The following is a 17,797-nucleotide window of genomic DNA, read 5'->3' on the forward strand; positions in this document are numbered from 1 at the left end:
CAATTGCCGCCTCTCCCTGCCCCTCTCAGTCTTCTTTTCACAGAGAGGGGTGGGGAGAGGCGGAGATCAGCGCAGATTGACTCCAGCAGAGGCAGAGCTATAGCACACAGCTGTGCCTCCAAATAAGGCCCATTAACTCTAATGCAAATGTATTACAAACAAATGACTATGTTTATATGTTTAACTGTTTTATAATGGTTGGAAATTGATAGGACAAATCCATTTTTAATCACATTTAGGCCCGCATGCAATTAACGTTTTCTCCTAGGAGCTATGTTCACACCTCATCAATAAAATGCCTTTCAAACCACCTGCAAGCATTAACCTCCTGGGCGATACAATAATATCGCCAGGGGGCGGCGCAGCACATTTTTTTTTTAAATTATTATTTTTTTTAATCATGTAGCTAGCCTAGCGCAGCGGCATCCCCCCTCCCCCTCCGATCGCCTCCGCCAATCAAAGCAAACAGGAAATCCCGTTCAGAACGGGATTTCCTGTTTGGCTTCCCCCGTCGCCATGGCGACGATCAGGATGACGTCATCGACGTCAACGACGTCGTGACGTCAGAGGGAGTCCCGATCCACCCCTCAGCGCTGCCTGGCACTGATTGGCCAGGCTGCGCACGGGGTCTTGGGGGGGGGGGAGCGGCGCGGCGGGTAGCGGCGAATCAGCGCAGAGCGGCAGCGATCGGTATATACACGCAGCTAGTAAAGTGCTAGCTGCGTGCAACAAACAAAAAATTATGCAAATCGGCCCACCAGGGCCTGAGAAATCCTCTGTGGCGGCGTACCCCGAGCTCAGCTCGGTATTATCCCCCAGAGGGTTTTATATATTTAAAATAATTTTGAGTACAATAGTAGAACTTTTTTACTTTTGAGTACTTTTTAATAGAAAGTGCTTAAAAGTTATTTTAAACAGAAGATGAAGAAAAATTATCTCCTAGGAGCAGATGAATAAACAAGAAGAAAAATTTACTTTATAAACAGTTTTACTTCTACCTAAATATTTTATACAATGGACTTTGTGCTGCAGATGGACTGATATAGTGTCTTTCCTCTGACTGAAAAGTAAATAAACTTTTAATTTAATACTTAATAGTCCTTACTGGGTGGTGCTGGCCATAAATACATCCTGTTCCCTGTATACTGGTGTCTCTATTCTTTTCACACATGTCACCTGTCAGTACTTATCTCTTCATATGTTAACAAGGGTGTGTGCATCATCATCCCTGCATCTTAAGCTGTATTTGCCTAGTCCTATGGTTAAATACACCTCACTCTCCATTTATGTACACACAGACGACTCTATCTATACATCTACATATTGACGGAGCTCCGTCTATCATTCACTGTACAGGTTAGGTGTTATAGAAAGTCTGCCAAGTGAAGACCTCACTGAGGAACACTTTCACATAGCAGGTTGCTGTGAATGACCTCAGTAAACTGCCAGCCTCCTGTGGGTGTGAGACCTCCCTCCCTCCTTCTGGATATAAGCCTCTCTGGAGAGATATAACAGTGCTGTGCTTTGAACACCTCCAGGACCTGTCTTCAGAAAGGTACAGTAGGTTCCCATTCCTGGATGTGCTCTTCTGTCTGGTTTGCTTATGGCACTGTGCCCAAATCAACTAACTGACAGGTTCTCCTGGGACTTCACACATTTCTTGTGGTATTTTATGATATGGTATTTACCTTGCATTACAGCATTGCATTGTATTGGTGTTTCTCACTGATGTAGCTAGCGAGGAGCTGTTGCAGCAAACGTTTTGAGCTTTTTTAACAGAAAAGAAAAAAACTTTGATAGTTTAAAAACATGTTTAAGGATGTATTTTATCATTGACATTTTTATGATGTTACAGCTTCAAATGATTTTGTTTGTTGAGCAAGTAGTTGTTTTTTTTACTTTAGACACCAGGGTCCATATGTAATTATATTTTTTCACCTGAGTTATCTCCTAGAAGATCATTTTCTTATTCACTTTAAACTAAATTTTCAGCATTTTACAATTTAAAAAGTACCCAAATGTTGGTGGAAAAGTACTATCAAGTTGTGAAAATATCACCTAGGAGAAAACTGAGGAGAAAAAGGGAATTGCGTATAGCCCAGGGCCCATATGCAATTCACTTTTTCACCTGACTTTTCTCCCAGGAGATAATTTTTCATCTTCGATTTAAAATAACTTTCAGCACTTTTCAACTAAAAAGTACCAAAAAGGCACTATCAAAATTATTGTCAGTATTTTCTTGCTTTCTGGCGGCCTAAAAGGCATTTTATTGACAAGTTTAAAAATATCATCTTGGAGAAAACTCAGGTGAAAAAGCCCAGGGCCCATATGCAATTATTTTTTTCTCTTAAATTTTCTCCTAAAATATATTTTTTTTTATCTTCGGTTTAAAATCACTTTTCAGCATTTTGCAATTGAATAAGTACAAAACGTAGGTGTACTATAAAAATTATTTTGAGTATGTTTTTATTTGTAAGTTGTAAGTGGTTTAAAAGGCATATTATTGACAAGGTGTAAATATATCACCTAGGAGAAAACACAGGGAAAAAAAAGTTAAATTCATACGGGCCAAGGAACGATGTGCAATTATCTTTTTCTCCCAAGTTTTTTTCGGGGTGAGAAAACTTGTCAATAAAATGCATTTTACACTAACAGCAAGCAAAAAATTTGTCAGAATAATATTTATAGTACTTTTTTACTTACTTTTTGGCACTTTTTCCATTGCAAAGTGCTGAAAAAATATTTTAAATCTAAGATAAACACATATCTCCTAGGAGAAAACTCAGGAGAAAAAGTTAATTGCATACGGGCTGGATCTCAACAGTAGTACTTGTTTCCCAAGTGGTACTTCTGATGGGTTTAGGTGGATACTTGGGCTTGATAAATTTAATAAGTAGAACAAGGTTTGAATTTCAGAAACATAAACAAAGCTGAATTACCTAAATTAATGTTCAGCGCTGCGTAATATGTTGGCGCTTTATAAATTCAATAAATAATAATAAGTATTTTTTGAGGAATAGCACTGCTTTTAAATCACTTATGCACAATAAGTGTATACAGTACTAGTAATAAATGAATGTGTTAAGGGATACTTTAATGGTGCGATTTTTAGTGATCATCTTTATTTTTTGATAAGATTATTCAGATTAAAATAAAAGATCCGCAACATTAAAGAATCCAATTTGTGATCATATCTAAACCAGTTGCGATTGTATCTAAGATAATTCAGCCACACCGTAAACAATCAATAATGTGACAATTCAGGATCGATTGGACCCACTTAGCGTCTCTGTTTTTCATACAACACAATCTGATTAATCTGATCGAAAATATGACTGTGCACTAAAAATATTACCATCAATAGGCACCTTAAGGTAATGTTACCTACACCAGGTGTTAGTTGTCAAGAGGAGGTTTTCATAAGGGGGCACATACTAAATTGTATTCCCTAGTGGCCTTGCGCTCCTCCCTACAGTCAGAATCCAAAAATGATCTCTGAGATAAACAATAAGATGAATAATAAAGGCTTAGGTGCACAATACAATCAGGGGGTACACCCTTAATTGAATATTAAATGCACTATAGTCTGCGCTCATCTAAGGTAGGTAATGTACTTATTCAAGGTCACAGTATCCACAACACTTCATATATGTCAGTTGACACAATAAACTTTTCACTGAAAATTCTTCCAAATATGTGGTCCCCAGTTTACACAATAAACTTTGACTCAGTGTTCTTTAAATGTATAGTCTCTTCGGATAATCCATCATTTTATGCAAAAAAGCCACGTCTTCACAACATCAGCATCATATAAAACAGTCTGCGCACACCAGAAAACTTGGCTTACCATATTCACAGATCAGCAAAAACGCTTGTTTGGGGTCCTTCCTGGTTCCCCCTGCACACAGATACTCTGCAGCCTTCACCAGAGCTGGGACAAGGTCCTCCAGCACCCAAGGCTGAGACAGCAAAGTGCGCCCCTCCATCCCTCCCACCTCAGCTGTCACACACGGATTGCTATTAGACTAAGAGGGCCACAGGGCCCACAACCTCCCCAACACCTTAATATCTAGTTATCAGGCTTGCAGTCACTGCTATGTATCCCCTTTTCTTATTTATTTCTGCTTCATACACAATTGTGAATGACAGCTGAATGAATTGTGCGCCCCCTCCTACACTGCGCCCTGAGGCTGGAGCCTCTCCAGCCTATGCCTCGGGCCGGCCCTGGCCTTCACTCCTCATATAGGAAGAAAGCATAAGAATCTCCACATAGCGTAATACTGTTTATAAATCACCTCTTGTGCGCACACATGCAAATCGGTGATAGTGATCCTCCACCATATACTGTAGAATATGAGCCGCTCACCAGATCCAATGGCTGACCCTCTTGGAACCAGCAAACAGCGCTTGACCCTTCCGGGTAATTTGTACAGTCTCCAGTACCTTAAACTCAAACAAATGCTTCCATAGCGTAATAACGGTTTTATTTAAAAATGTAGTTAAAATAACACTCACAAGACAGCTGTAAAAATACGCATTGATTAAAATCCACGTGGTGACAGCGTCTCACACTGCATTCCAGGCTCCGCCCAACCGGTTTCGTCACTGCTGACTCGTCAGAGGCTTGGCTAGTGACAGTGTGAGAACGCCTCGTATAGACCATTACATCCAATCGCTAGTTGCCAGTTTCCCCAGCGTGTAACCCCTTCGCACTTAATATTATATAGTATCCTGCAAAGTGAAAATTCCACAGGGCATACTTTTATGCCATACCTTAAATCACTCTTAGATTATTTATTGTTTAAACTGGGGACCACATATTTGGAAGAATATTCAGTGAAAAGTTTATTGTGTCAACTGACATATATGTAGTGTTGTGGATACTGTGACCTTGAATAAGTACATTACCTACCTTAGATGAGCGCAGACTATAGTGCATTTAATACACATGCTAAATTAATGCTAAGAAACACTGCTTTAGACTTCACTAATTGTTGATCATCAATAATGCAGTCTGGCACATTTATCCCACAGCTGAAAGAGGATCTGTCCACTTGCCTACAGCATCCAAATTCTCCTTATTGACTTATGCTGGTTGTACTGTTCCTTTCAGCACAAGAAGAGTGCACAGGGTGTATTTACGTTTCAGCTACATACAGTCCTTAGACTTTCATTGCCCAAAACAACCATTTATGATCATTTTGGTTGGAAATCTAGCGTGTGTACAGGGGTCAGCCATGTAAGTGGCCTCCCCTTCAGCAACTGGCCAAAGTGGACTTTTTTTGATTCAGCACTCACCTGCAAGATCGTGAACAGTCTTTTTGAATGACAGGGGCGTTGCTAGAATCCTAAGAGTTCCGGGCACTTTTGGGCACTCCAGCTGGAAAATGGGTGTGGCCACACACCAGAATGTGGGTGTGGCCATGGGTGGAGTGAAATTTACATGAATCTAACAGAAGTCTAAGTAGGTCTGCCCAGCAAACTGTTGGATGAAGCCCCCTTTCCAAAAAAATGCAGCATATCACATAAATAGTGTCACTTAAACATAACTAGGCAGAGTTACTTGGCTTTTGTGCTGGCTAGTATGGATTTCTGCTGGGTGGGCTGGCCTGCTGCCAGGTTACCTGGCAGTTCCCCCATAGCATTCCCTGACCTTCTAGTGGACCCCCTCCCATGCTCCCATGGGCCTCCCATTGAGGCACCACAACTCCTAGCACGCCCCATAGAACTACAGCTCCCTGCATGCCCCCATAAAGGCGTCACAGCATCCAGCATGCCCACACAAAGGCACCACAGCATCCAGCATAACCCTGATTGATGCACCACAGCTCCCAGCATGGCCGCCATTGAGCACGTGCCACTGATCTTTGGGGGTAGCAACGCCCCTGTTGGGTGACAAAAATGTAAAATGTGTGCATAGCTTTAGGATAAATCTTTGTTCAAACATTGGAGGATAATCCTACATACAAAGTGTCATCCAAGTAGCATTTTTCTTCCAGGCTAATGAAACACATTAGTATGTTTTCCTTGGCCAAGCATAAAAGTTCCTTCCTACAGGGAGGGAGCTCAGGAATGGCAGCCTCCTGATGTGGGGGCATTGCACTTGCGTATATTAACGACGTGATCATAACATAAATGTGCTGTTCTGTCAATGATTGTCTTCTGTCTGTACACAGTTTAAGGCCTGATATGTGTGTTGGTGTTATTGTCACGTGGCTGAGAATCTAGCGGGTGTACTGCCCCTTTCCTAATGACATTTAGCGATCTGGCTTATGCTCCGCCCTGTCGTGCTTCCTCCCCCCTCTCTCTTAAGTAGTATGTGCTGCAATGCTTCTGAATTGGCATCGTTCCCTGCAGCCTCATCCTAATGATCAGGGGCATAACTAGAAATCAATGAGCCCCCCTACAAGACTTTGGATGCCCCCCACCACCACCACTTTCTGCACAGTTAAACTGAAAACCAACTTTAATCAATTGGCTAGTGCACAATTAAATGTATTTTCTCCATGCAGATAAAAACTAATAGCAGTGAAGCAGTTTTCTCTATTAATTACATTAGCTTCTGTGATGAATGTGCATGTTTTAACACATGCAGAGACACATGGGGCTTGATTCACTAAACCGTGATAGCTCATATCACGGCCACGCTAGTGTTTTCGCATGCGTTTTCGCATTTTTTGTACATTTTCGCACGCAATCGCACACTTTTGTGCACACAGAAAACGCATACAGAAAACGGACAGAGGCTTGTGCTCCCAGCCTTAGCTTATTACACTCAATCTGTCCATCTCTGACGGTGCATAACTGATTCCTTATCGGTGGGTGAGCAGATGCAGTCATTAAAACAATTGTGCAGAAAGAGGAAAGTTTTTTTCTCTCTGTGCCCTTAGTTGTCAGTCTCTCAGGACAGGGAAAATAATCTTCTCCCCCTACTTGTTCCCCTTGTAGCTTCTGGGTCCCCCTGTGGCTGCATCCCTTGCAGGGTCTTTTATTCGCCCCTGCTAATGATCAGTCGATAATCATTAAAGCGGGATTATCAGCCATAAAATCTAATTCTATTTACCCACTGCTCTGTGTTTATTATGCAGTCTGCATTTCAAGCATTCAAATATAATCATAAATGTGTCTGCTGTAACAAATCTTATCTCAGTCAGCCTGGCTCTATTCTGGTACATTGCCGGGGAGAGGGAAGCATGTTATCTCCCCACCCACATTCCTGTTCTTGACTGATTGGCTGAGGGTAGTTCAACGTGACACAAGGCTGAGGAGGAAAATACACCTAACCCCTCTGCAGAAGCTGCTGAAATACGATCTAGGCTGTGTTCACATGTGTTTACAATGCAACACATTGTAAACACAGAGCTCAGTGGGGAGGAGGGTTGGCAATGTATACACTATTTATGGCAGGAGAAAAAAAAAGAGTAAGGGTCGAAATGACATCAGTATTGGCTTCAGTCAGAGGCAGTAGAGATGGAAAATGCAGGGAACAGTTTTCTCTTTGTTTACTATATAAAATTATCTGAAATTAAAACATGGACAGTACAATATATACTGTATGTTGTGTGAGTAGAAGAAGCATTTGTCTACTTATATATGTGTGTTTTTTTTTTGTTTCCTGGGATAATATGGCTGTCCCTGCTGCTTTAAGGGTGACACAATTCTATCACCTGCATGCACCTTTACTTCATTTAATTTGTATATATTTTGGGTATTTTTTGTTTGGATTCAGACTGCATTCCCCTGTTGTGTACAGATTGTCTTATCTGTGTGTCAAGAAGTAATGTCCTGGCTTCTTTATCCTGAGATTTCCCAGCTGTTAGAAATGAACTAATATGAGAACTTTTATCCAAACATGATCATATTATTTCCACACAACCACTAGCTAACGGGTGCAATAGAACTTAGTCCTGGGCAGGGTCTTAAGCTGCTCAGAGAAGGTCACACTTCCCTTGTATACTGTTGGAGCATGAGGCAGGATTTTCTCCAATCACACTTATTGAGAAGAAAATACAGTAACCTGTAGCTTGTTATAAGACAGGTCTGTTAATGTGTGACCTAGCAATTGTGTGAGGATTGGTTATTTCACTGAGTACAGGAGGATTCACCGCCGGGAGACTTGGGGGCAGCATACAGCCGGTATGGCTTATCCTGCTGCTGCACAAGTTCCCGGTGACGTTAATTACTATTCCCCCTCTAGGTCCACGTGAATGGTGGGGAATGATATAATTCGGCTTCTAGGTATTGCTGGAGGCCGAATTACAGTGTTTTAAAAGTAACTTCAGCTCTTTCTTCTGACGGCGCTGAAGTTACTCTGTGCACCGCTATAGTCGTAATTCCTATTATGGTCTATGGTGGCGCCGTCTGCACCCAAGTCTCCTGCGCTGGATTGCGAGTGTTCGTTTTGACTGAAGTCTGTTTATTTACTTTATTTTTCTGTGAAAGCACAGTTAATGACTTACACAAAAAGCAGTAATATTTACAGGTAAAAATGTATTTTTACCAAAAAACAAAACGTACAACCTTAGCCACTGCCCATTTTCCTCAGCAGCTGTTTCATAATATTAAAGTGAACCAAGCACCATTTTTAGCACCCATGGCATCTCAATAGCACATGTAATATGCATGCCAACAATGTGGCTCATTAATTAAAAGATTAGAAGATGGTTTTATTACCCTACTTCTGAGGCCTGCCTGACACCAGAACTTTCAGGCAGATAAGCACGGATGTAATTATTTTATTGCACACATTAGCAGAAAGCAAACAAAAGCTTTCATCAGCGTGGGGGTGGGGTATATTGGACACTGTTCTTCAAAAAGTCATCATCACATCTTCCCTTGGATAAATGATGGGCAGCTACAAGGGGAGGGGGGTGACATGGCAGCTCCTAAATCTAGAAACTAGGGGAAAAAAGTGGTACTTGGTTCCCTCTGACTACAGACCCAACTGAGGAATATAAATAAACAGTGAAATGTTTGAGTGTTCAGCGCCACAATAAGATGAGCTGGAAAAAAAAAATCTGCTAACACAGTTGTAACTTAAGAATGATTTTATTACTATTGTTGGTCCAAATTTTACTAAAATGTTGGTTCAAAAACACTTTTATTTCTTTTAGCCTGTCTTTAATGCTTAAAAGGTACCTCAACTCAGGTACAAAAAATTTAAAAATCAAAGAAATAAAAAATACAGTAAGGCTGTCTTAGCCAACTAATGATCTTCATGCTAGATACTTAAAGTGTATCAGAGATGTCAGCTATGAAGACTTTTTACTTACCCGGGGCTTCCTCCAGCCCCATAACCATGGATGCTTCCCTTGTCGTGCTCCCGCGGGCCTCCGCTACGCCGCGATCAGCTCTGGTATTCAGCTCAGTGTCAGCAGGGGGCCTTCTGCACATGCGCGGATCTTCTGTGCAAGCGCTGAAGACGCTGGCTGACTTCACTGAGTCAGACTGGGCCCGACTGAGCAGAATACCGGAGCTGATTGCCGCTTAACAGAGGACTGCAGGAGCGGTGGAGGATGCATCCGTCATTTTTGGGCTGGAGGAAGCCCCGGGTAAGTAAAAAATCGTTAATAGCTGACATCTCTGGGTCTCTTTAAAAAGATATGTCAGATGTGACTGCAGCGGGTCAACATTAATGAAGTGATTTGGAAAAGGTCATGACGATCTGGCTCTAGCCATGACCTGCAAATGAGTGCTCTTCAGTCTTCGCAGTAGGGAGTGGTGGCTTGCAGCCTGCTGATTTTAAAAGTCAGCTTGTAAGTTGGGCAGGGATCATTAAAAATAGTCCAAGCCGATGCTCTGGTCTAAAAGGAAATACTTATCAAAGAAGAAGGAATCCTATAGAGGCTTCCTGGGTCCTCCTTGCTTTTGCTGCTGATTGCTGGGACCCTCCTTAACATCAGGACCAACCATGCTCCTCTCCTGCCACAAGCATGGCCGTGCTACTATCACGCAAGCTCGGCTTGCATACTTGTACAGGCATGGTCGTGTCTGAAGAGGAGCACAGCCCTAATGTTCCTAGCAATAAGCAATTGTCCATTATCTTCGGGGGTCTGTGCTCAGCAACGGGGGACTCAAGGACAGCTAGGGAAGCCTCTGTAGGATCCAAGAGGATTCCCTCTTTTTAAGTATGCACTTTTATACCTGAGGTTTGCCTAACGCACACTTTATGACTGCACTAATGCAGCATTACTGTTGGTTAGGTTTTTTTTTTCTTCACAGACTTCAAGTATGCTTAATCCTGACTACAGACACCCAATCTAATTGTTTTAAACCAGTCTGGGCTGTAATATCATATTTGTGAATCAAACGAAATCTTGCCAATTGCACTCCTTAACCTCTTGAGGACCAGAAGTTTATAACCTCCTAGTGACCTGGCCATTTTTTTACAATTCGACACTTCACAACTTTAACGGTTTATTGCTCGGTCATACAACTTAGTACCTAAATTAATTTTACCCCCCTTTTCTTCTCACAAATAGAGCTTTCTTTTGGTGCTATTTGATTGCTGCTGCGATTTTTAGTCTTTTTTATTAAAAAAAGAAGAGCAAAATGTTTGTATTTTTTTTTTATCCCCACCTCCCTCCCCTCCATAAATTGGCCCTACACTATATTACATACACTACACTATTCATATATTGGCATATGGTTATGGTAGGGGTTAGATTGTGAGCCCCTCTGAGGGACAGTTACAAGTGACAGTTGCAGTGACAAGACAATTATCTGTGCATCGCTGCGTTAGATTTCAGCACTGCATAAATTATACTTTGTTGATAAATAAACAGCCTGCCAGCGCAGTTCCAGTTGCCAGGCAGGCTGATCGCTGTGCTCCGCTGTGTTTATTGACATGAGAGCATGCTCGTGCGAGTATGAGCTCCCGTCAAATCTTGCTCCTCACAGGATGATGCCATATGGCGGCGCGGGGTAACAACAGAGCCTGTCTACCACCGCCATATGGCATTAGACGGCCGGTAAGAGGTTAAAGCAAACCTGAAGTGAAAAAATACTTATAAGATAATGAATTGTATGTGTAGCACAGATTACATAGTTACATAGTTATTTTGGTTGAAAAAAAACATACGTCCATCGAGTTCAACCAGTATAAAGTACAACACCAGCCTGCTCCCTCACATATCCCTGTTGATCCAGAGGAAGGCGAAAAAACCCTTACAAGGCCTGGTCCAATTAGCCCCTAAAGGGAAAAATTCCTTCCCGACTCCAGATGGCAATCAGATAAAATCCGATAAGATAACGAATAGAACACGAGCAGCAATGAAAAGAGCCTCATATTTTTATTTCCAGCAATATAGATTTATTTATAAGACCAGACAAGACAAATAACATTTATATCCTGGTGGACTCAAAGCGCCAGAGCTGCAGACACTAGGACGCGCTCTATAGGCAGTAGTAGTGTTAGGGAAACTTGCCTAAGGTCTCCTACTGAATAGGTGCTGGCTTACTGAACAGACAGAGCCGACATTTGAACCCTGGTCTCCTGTGTCAGAGGCAGAGCCCTTAACCATTACACCATCCAGACATTGCATCATTGTCTTATTTGCGGTTTAGACACCATATTCAGTCATTTAAGAAATAAAACAAAACAGAAATAATGACCCTTTGACTTTCCTGAAGTAAAACCTTATATTAAGCTGTCTCTCAATGTTTCTTGGCTGTTTAAGTACTTCAGAAAATAGGACTGTATTCTACCCAGTGGATTGAAGAGCTCAGAGAAGTTCTTTTGCATAGATAACAACTTGAGTTTTTGTTTTAGTTAACTCTTCCTCAACTGGAAAACAACATGAGACTTTTTTCTTTGATGCTAATGTTCTCTTTCTTAGCTGTACTAAACATACAACTAATTATCTCACAAGTTTATTTTTTTTTTCAGGATTACTTTATGTAAGAACTTCAGTGCCTTCACCACACCCAATTGCACAACACACCCACCAGCTACTTGGATCATACAAAATGATCATACGTGCTTGTGTTCCCTGCCCGTCTGGTCTGTATAGACTCCCACGGCATTACTCCATCGGGCAATGATACCCTCATGCATAAAAGTACAATAGACTCCAATAGTGTGATAACATCTAAAAAAGTTTAATATCACCATTAAAATAGACAGATAAGTGCAGGTATAGAGCGCAGGCAGAGTTGTTCCCAAGCGCAACCGGAAACAGTAAATTCGGGCGCATGAGGCAAGTGGACAAAAAGGGCGCCTCCATAGACTGCCATATTAATTATCGTTTGACGGGCGCCCACCGGGAAAAAAGGGCGCCCGCGTAAAATAAGGTTTTATCATTACATTTTTGCTAATTTATGTTTTCCACATTTCGCCACGATCATTGTCGTTAACATATTACAATTGTATCCCTTACTGTTTGTAAAACATTATTATTCACAACATAAAGTGATCAGTATGTAACGTAAATTGTAATATATTTTATCCTTTACTGTTTTTAAAACATTATTCTCCACACAATAAAGCGATCACAAAGGGGGGTCTTAGTAAAATTTTAGTAATACTTACTAATTCTTTACAAAACATTATTATACGTTTAACTTTTGAAACAGGGAAGATTAACGTTTTCACAATTGCCGAATTCTTACACATTATTTAATGATTGAAAACTTTATAAAACATTATTTTTTAATGAAATAAAGCACAATATTTTTTGTAAACGTTATTCATGCTTATCGTATAAACCCCGCGCCCTTTTTTCACGACGCCCTTTTTTGACATACGCAGCGCAACCACTCCATGGGATATCAGCTGACAGGCCTGCTCCTCCATTCCCTGCCCGTCGCAATAGTGATATCCCCGACCGGTTTCGTCCACGTTACTTTCTAATGGGGTTAGATGTCACGTGACTCATTATCAGACTAAGATAAAAACCCGGAACTAGCACCACTCCCAATCTCATCTGTTTACAAATATTACTTTGAAAAACAATGTGCCTCTCATCATAACATTAAAAACATTTTCTCTCCAATATGAATATCAAACTCCACATCACTATGCCATCATTGTGACCTTTAGCGCCAGTGGTAAGGAGCTGTGGGCCCTGATGTGTTACATTGGGGCCCCCCAAGCACGCTATACATAACAATACACATACGGTGCGCCAAAACCTGCCAATGGCAGCTACAGTGTCAGAGTTGCAAGAAGGCAATTGGGAGCACTTTGTTAATGATTACCACCATGCAAAGTATCTACAGAAGAGATTATTATGAGCATAGGACCAATAGAGAGCTAATATTGAAGTTGAGGGAGGGCCCCTCTGGCCCAAGGGCCCAGATGCGGTCGCAACCTCTGCACCCCCTATTGCTACGCACCTGTTTAGCGCTGTGAGAGATATCCCGGAACACTCCCAGTCTTTCCTCATCCTCCATATACACTCCCCTGTGAGGGAAGTGAATGAGGGAAGATTGAAAAGATCTTTATTCAAAGTATCAAACTGCACTACTCCTGTTAAAATTTTTAGGGTGACTGCTTTTGTTATTTTCTGTGAAAGAAAACATATCCCCAATCCACATTCAATTCAAATGTTAAAAAAAAAGAAATAGGCAGGAGTTCCACCCAAACCAGCCACACTGTCACTGACACCGACTATCTATGGAGACAAGCTTTCTAACCATACCATGTAGTCAGCCTGAAGCAAAAGAGCATGGGAACAGTATAGTAAGACACACGCATGCACATTCAGTCATAGAAGAATAAAAGATACAGTTACAGTTGATACTATGAACAGGTGGTTGCCCTAGGGAAAAAAGCAAAACACTCTAAAAGTATACAGAGTATATGCCTTATTACAATGGCTATTGTAAGTAATACAACCATAGCCAAACACCTTGAGAAAACTCATACCTTGGACCTGGTTTAAAAATAAATGTTTCCTTATAGATCATATTTTTGTATTCTGATACATGAATTTCAGAATAACCATATATATTTCTGGAGCGAAGTGGGTGGTTGCAGTGCAGTTTCTAGGCTAAAATGCACCCAGGGCGAGGGTGTAAAAATTGCGCCCCCCCCCCCTAGGTTAGATAGGTAGGTGCCTCTCAGTATAGGTTAGATTAGGTAGGTGCCCCCTAGTATAGGCTAGATTAGACAGGTGCCCCCCAGAATAGGTTAGATTAGGTAGCTGCCCCCCAGTATAGGTTAGATAAGGTAGCTGCCCCCCCAGTATAGGTTAGGTAGGTGCCCCCCAGTATAGGTTAGGTAGGTGCCCCCCAGTATAGGTTAGATAGGTAGCTGCCCCCCAGCGTAGGTTAGATTAGGTAGCTGCCCCCAGTATAGGTTAGATAGGTAGCTGCCCCCCAGTGTAGGTTAGATTAGGTAGGTGCCCCCCAGTGTAGGTTAGATAGGTAGGTGCCCCCCAGCGTAGGTTAGATTAGCAGCTGCCCCCCAGCGTAGGTTAGATTAGGTAGATGCCCCCAGAATAGGTTAGATAGGTAGATGCCCCCAATAATGGAGGGGGGAGCCGCAGGGAGGGCAGCCCGACCTCTCCCTCCCTCTCCTCTCCCGGGCGCCCTCCGTGCTCCCCCCTCAGATGCAGAGTCCGTGAGCAGCAGGGAAGCGCTGTTTACAACTCACCGGCTGCCTGGCTCCAAGCGCTGCTCTCTCGCCGCTGGTCTCCTCTCTCTCTCTGTATACGTACTGATACACGCTGCTTCCTGTAGCCGGAAGCAGCGTGTATCAGTATGTATACAGAGAGAGGAGACAGACCAGCGGCGAGAGAGCAGCGCTTGGAGCCAGGCAGCCGGTGAGTTGTAAACAGCGCTTCCCTGCTGCTCACGAACTCTGCATCTGAGGGGGAGCACGGAGGGCGCCCGGGAGAGGAGAGGGAGGGAGAGGTCGGGCTGCCCTCCCCGCGGCTCCGGCTCCCCCCTCCATTATAGCGCCCCCCTCCCAACAGCGCCCCGGGCGGCGGCACGCTCCGCACGGGGCAAGAAACGGGGCTGGGTGGTTGCACCGCACAATACCGTAACATGGAGGTGCACCTGGTGCAAAGTGGTATTGGCAGGCCCGGATTTACCTCACAGGAGCCTATAGGCACAGATGTCCTGGCACTTTAGACCCTGCCCTCCAAGAACCTACAAACACCTGCCAAACCGCACCGCATTTGTACTGGCTATCCCAGCTGTCACTCCTCCCTTATTTCCCTTGCCTGCCATAGGTAGCTACAAGTGCCCCTTAGGTAAGGTATTAGGTAGCTAGAGGAACCTCAATATTAAGTAGCTAGTGGTGCTCCCAAGTATTAGGTAGCTAGAGGAACCTCAGTTGCTAGAGGTACCCCTGACTAAAGGGAGTGGAATGCCGAGAGCAGGATGAGTAACCTCTCATTTACACTCTCATTGGGATACTGCATAGGAAAGAAGGGAGGGGGCACTCGGGGAGGGGAGTGAGCAGCCTTTCCATCATCAGGCGCCTGTAGGCATGGGCCCACAGTGCCTTATGGTAAATCCGGCCCTGGTTATTGGTAGGTATTGGCAAGGCTTGGGCACCACATTATCTGAATGCCACCACGTCATCGCCAGGCATCTGTGTAAAAAGGGCGCTACAATAGACTTTATTTGCTGCATAGCTCAGCTATAGGGTGGTAATAAGGGTGTCCAAGTTGTTGGTTTTTTTTCCGGCAATAAAAGGAGGGGGGGAGGGGCTATAAAAGGGCACTGGATATATCCAAGCTTTTTTCGGCTATAAGTGCTGGATATAGCTGAAATATTTGTTTCAGCTATGAAACAGTGCTGGATATAGCCAAGATTTTTTGCAGCTACAAGATCGGTTATATCAGTAGGTGACTAAATTCCGTTATATCAGTTAATTTGGATATATCAGTTCAAAATAACATATATGTTTGATATGAAATGCAGCAATGAAAGGGCACCACTATGACTATCTCCTCTGTAACACAACCCAGCCTGAAACCCTGTATTAATCTGAGACACAGCTATGCGCTTTGAGTCCTATGGGAGAAAAGCGCTTTACAAATGTTATTGTATTGTATTATTGTATTGTATTATGTGGGATTAAGGTTTGGCATCACCAGGGAGGGTTAGGATTAGGCATTACAAGGAAGGGGGGGTCTTAGGGTTAGGCACCACCGAGTGGGGTCTTAAAGGGAGCCTAAACCTAGAGGGAACCTAAATTGAGAAGGATATGGATTTTTCCTTTTAAAATAATACCAGCTGCCTGACTCTCCTACTGATCCTGTGTCTCTAATACTTTTAGCCACAGCCCCTCAACAAGCATGCAGATCAGGTGCTCTAACTGAAGTCAGACTGGTTTAGCTGCATGCTTGTTTCAGGTGTGTGGCTGCAATAGTGGGTGAATCAAAGAGATCAGCAGGACTGACAAGCAACTGGTATTGTTTAAAAGGAAACATCCATATCCCTCTCAGTTAAGGTTCCCTTTAAGGTTAGGCGCCATCAAGGGAAGGGGGTCTTAGGGTTAGGGTCCACCAGGGGGATCTTAAAAAGAACCTGAACTGAAAATAAAAAGTCAAAATAATCATACACAGGTCATGCTTTCCTCCTGTGTAGTCTACTCCTCAATCCCTTTCTGCTCTCCTGCGTCCCATTTGTCCACTGTGATCAATGGAATACTCAAAAAAATGGCCATTACCCCATAATAGCTACCTGGTCAGCACACTGTTAAACTGTAATATTGTATTGTATGTATACACTTGAGCCATAGGGAAACATGGACATTACCTTACACATTCCATTGTAAATGACAGCTGCTGATATATAACTGACACTGGTATATTTCAGTTCTGACAAAATATTGTCAGAACTGAAAGGGATCACTGCAAGAAGAAAATTGTGAGCTTCTGAGAGGAACTGACAGTGAGGTTAGTATGTAATATTCATTTGCAGCTACGTCATGTGTTTATTTTAAATAATTGCTTGCTTCAGGTTCCCTTTAAAGAGACACTGAAGCGAGACTAAATCTCGCTTCAGGTCCTATATATAGCAGGGGCACGTGTGCCCCTGCTAAAACGCCGCTATCCCGCGGCTTAACGGGGGTCCCTTCACCCCCAACCCACCCCCCGCAAAAGTTGGTCGTAAAATGGTCGTAGGGAAAACTCTTCCTGGAGGCAGGGCTAAGGGCTGCAGCCCTGCCTCCCAGCGCGTCTATCAGACGCGCATCGCCGCCTCTCCCCCGCCCCTCTCAGTGAAGGAAGACTGAGAGGGGCGGGGGAGAGGCGGAGATACGCGTCTGACAGACGCGCATGGGGCAGGGCTGCGGCGGTTAGCCCTGCCCCAACCAGGAAGCGCTCCCCCGCTGCACGGAGGGGGTTTGGGGGGACAGGGACCCCCGTTAAGCCGCGCTATAGCGGCGTTTTAGCAGGGGCACGCATGCCCCTGCTAGCTATGAGGTCTGAAGCGAGATCTATTCTCGCTTCAGACTCTCTTTAAGGTAAGACACAAGGTGGGATCTTAGGGTTAGGCATCACCAGGGAGGGTTCTTCCGCTCGATCGATTCCCTGCTCGATTCTGCAGGCGTTTCTCTTATCTTCCGCTTGTTTTTCTTATCTTTTTCCGTTGTCCTCCATGCAGAATCGAGCGGCGAAACGATCGAGCAGGAGATCGGACATGTCGGAAATGATCTATCGAGCCATCTAAATGACTCAGAATCGAGCCGTGTATTCCCAGCATAAGAGTTAGGTAGAACCAGGGGGGTCTTAGGATTAGGCACCATCAGGGGAGGGTTCTGTGTGAGAATAGGGAGAAGTTAAAGCGGACCCAAACCAAACATTTTTTTAATTAAAAATATTTTGTTGCACCACTC

General features: G+C 43.3%; 1 protein-coding gene across 2 annotated transcripts in view; it reads left to right on the plus strand.

Annotated features, from left to right (window-relative positions):
* Window positions 1–1,390: 1,390 nt before the first annotated feature.
* LOC137528451 (keratin, type I cytoskeletal 18-B-like) overlaps window positions 1,391–17,797 on the plus strand; it is a 98,921-nt gene continuing 82,514 nt past the window's right edge. The window contains exon 1 of one of the 2 annotated variants that reach the window (XM_068249745.1): window positions 1,391–1,555. The gene's annotated coding sequence lies outside the window, so the exon portion shown is untranslated. Of the gene's footprint in view, window positions 1,556–1,627; window positions 1,666–17,797 lie in introns of those variants that run through there. The other variant, XM_068249746.1, reaches the window with a different exon arrangement.

Source organism: Hyperolius riggenbachi, chromosome 8 (genome assembly GCF_040937935.1).
Source record: "Hyperolius riggenbachi isolate aHypRig1 chromosome 8, aHypRig1.pri, whole genome shotgun sequence".
Taxonomy (NCBI): domain Eukaryota; kingdom Metazoa; phylum Chordata; class Amphibia; order Anura; family Hyperoliidae; genus Hyperolius; species Hyperolius riggenbachi.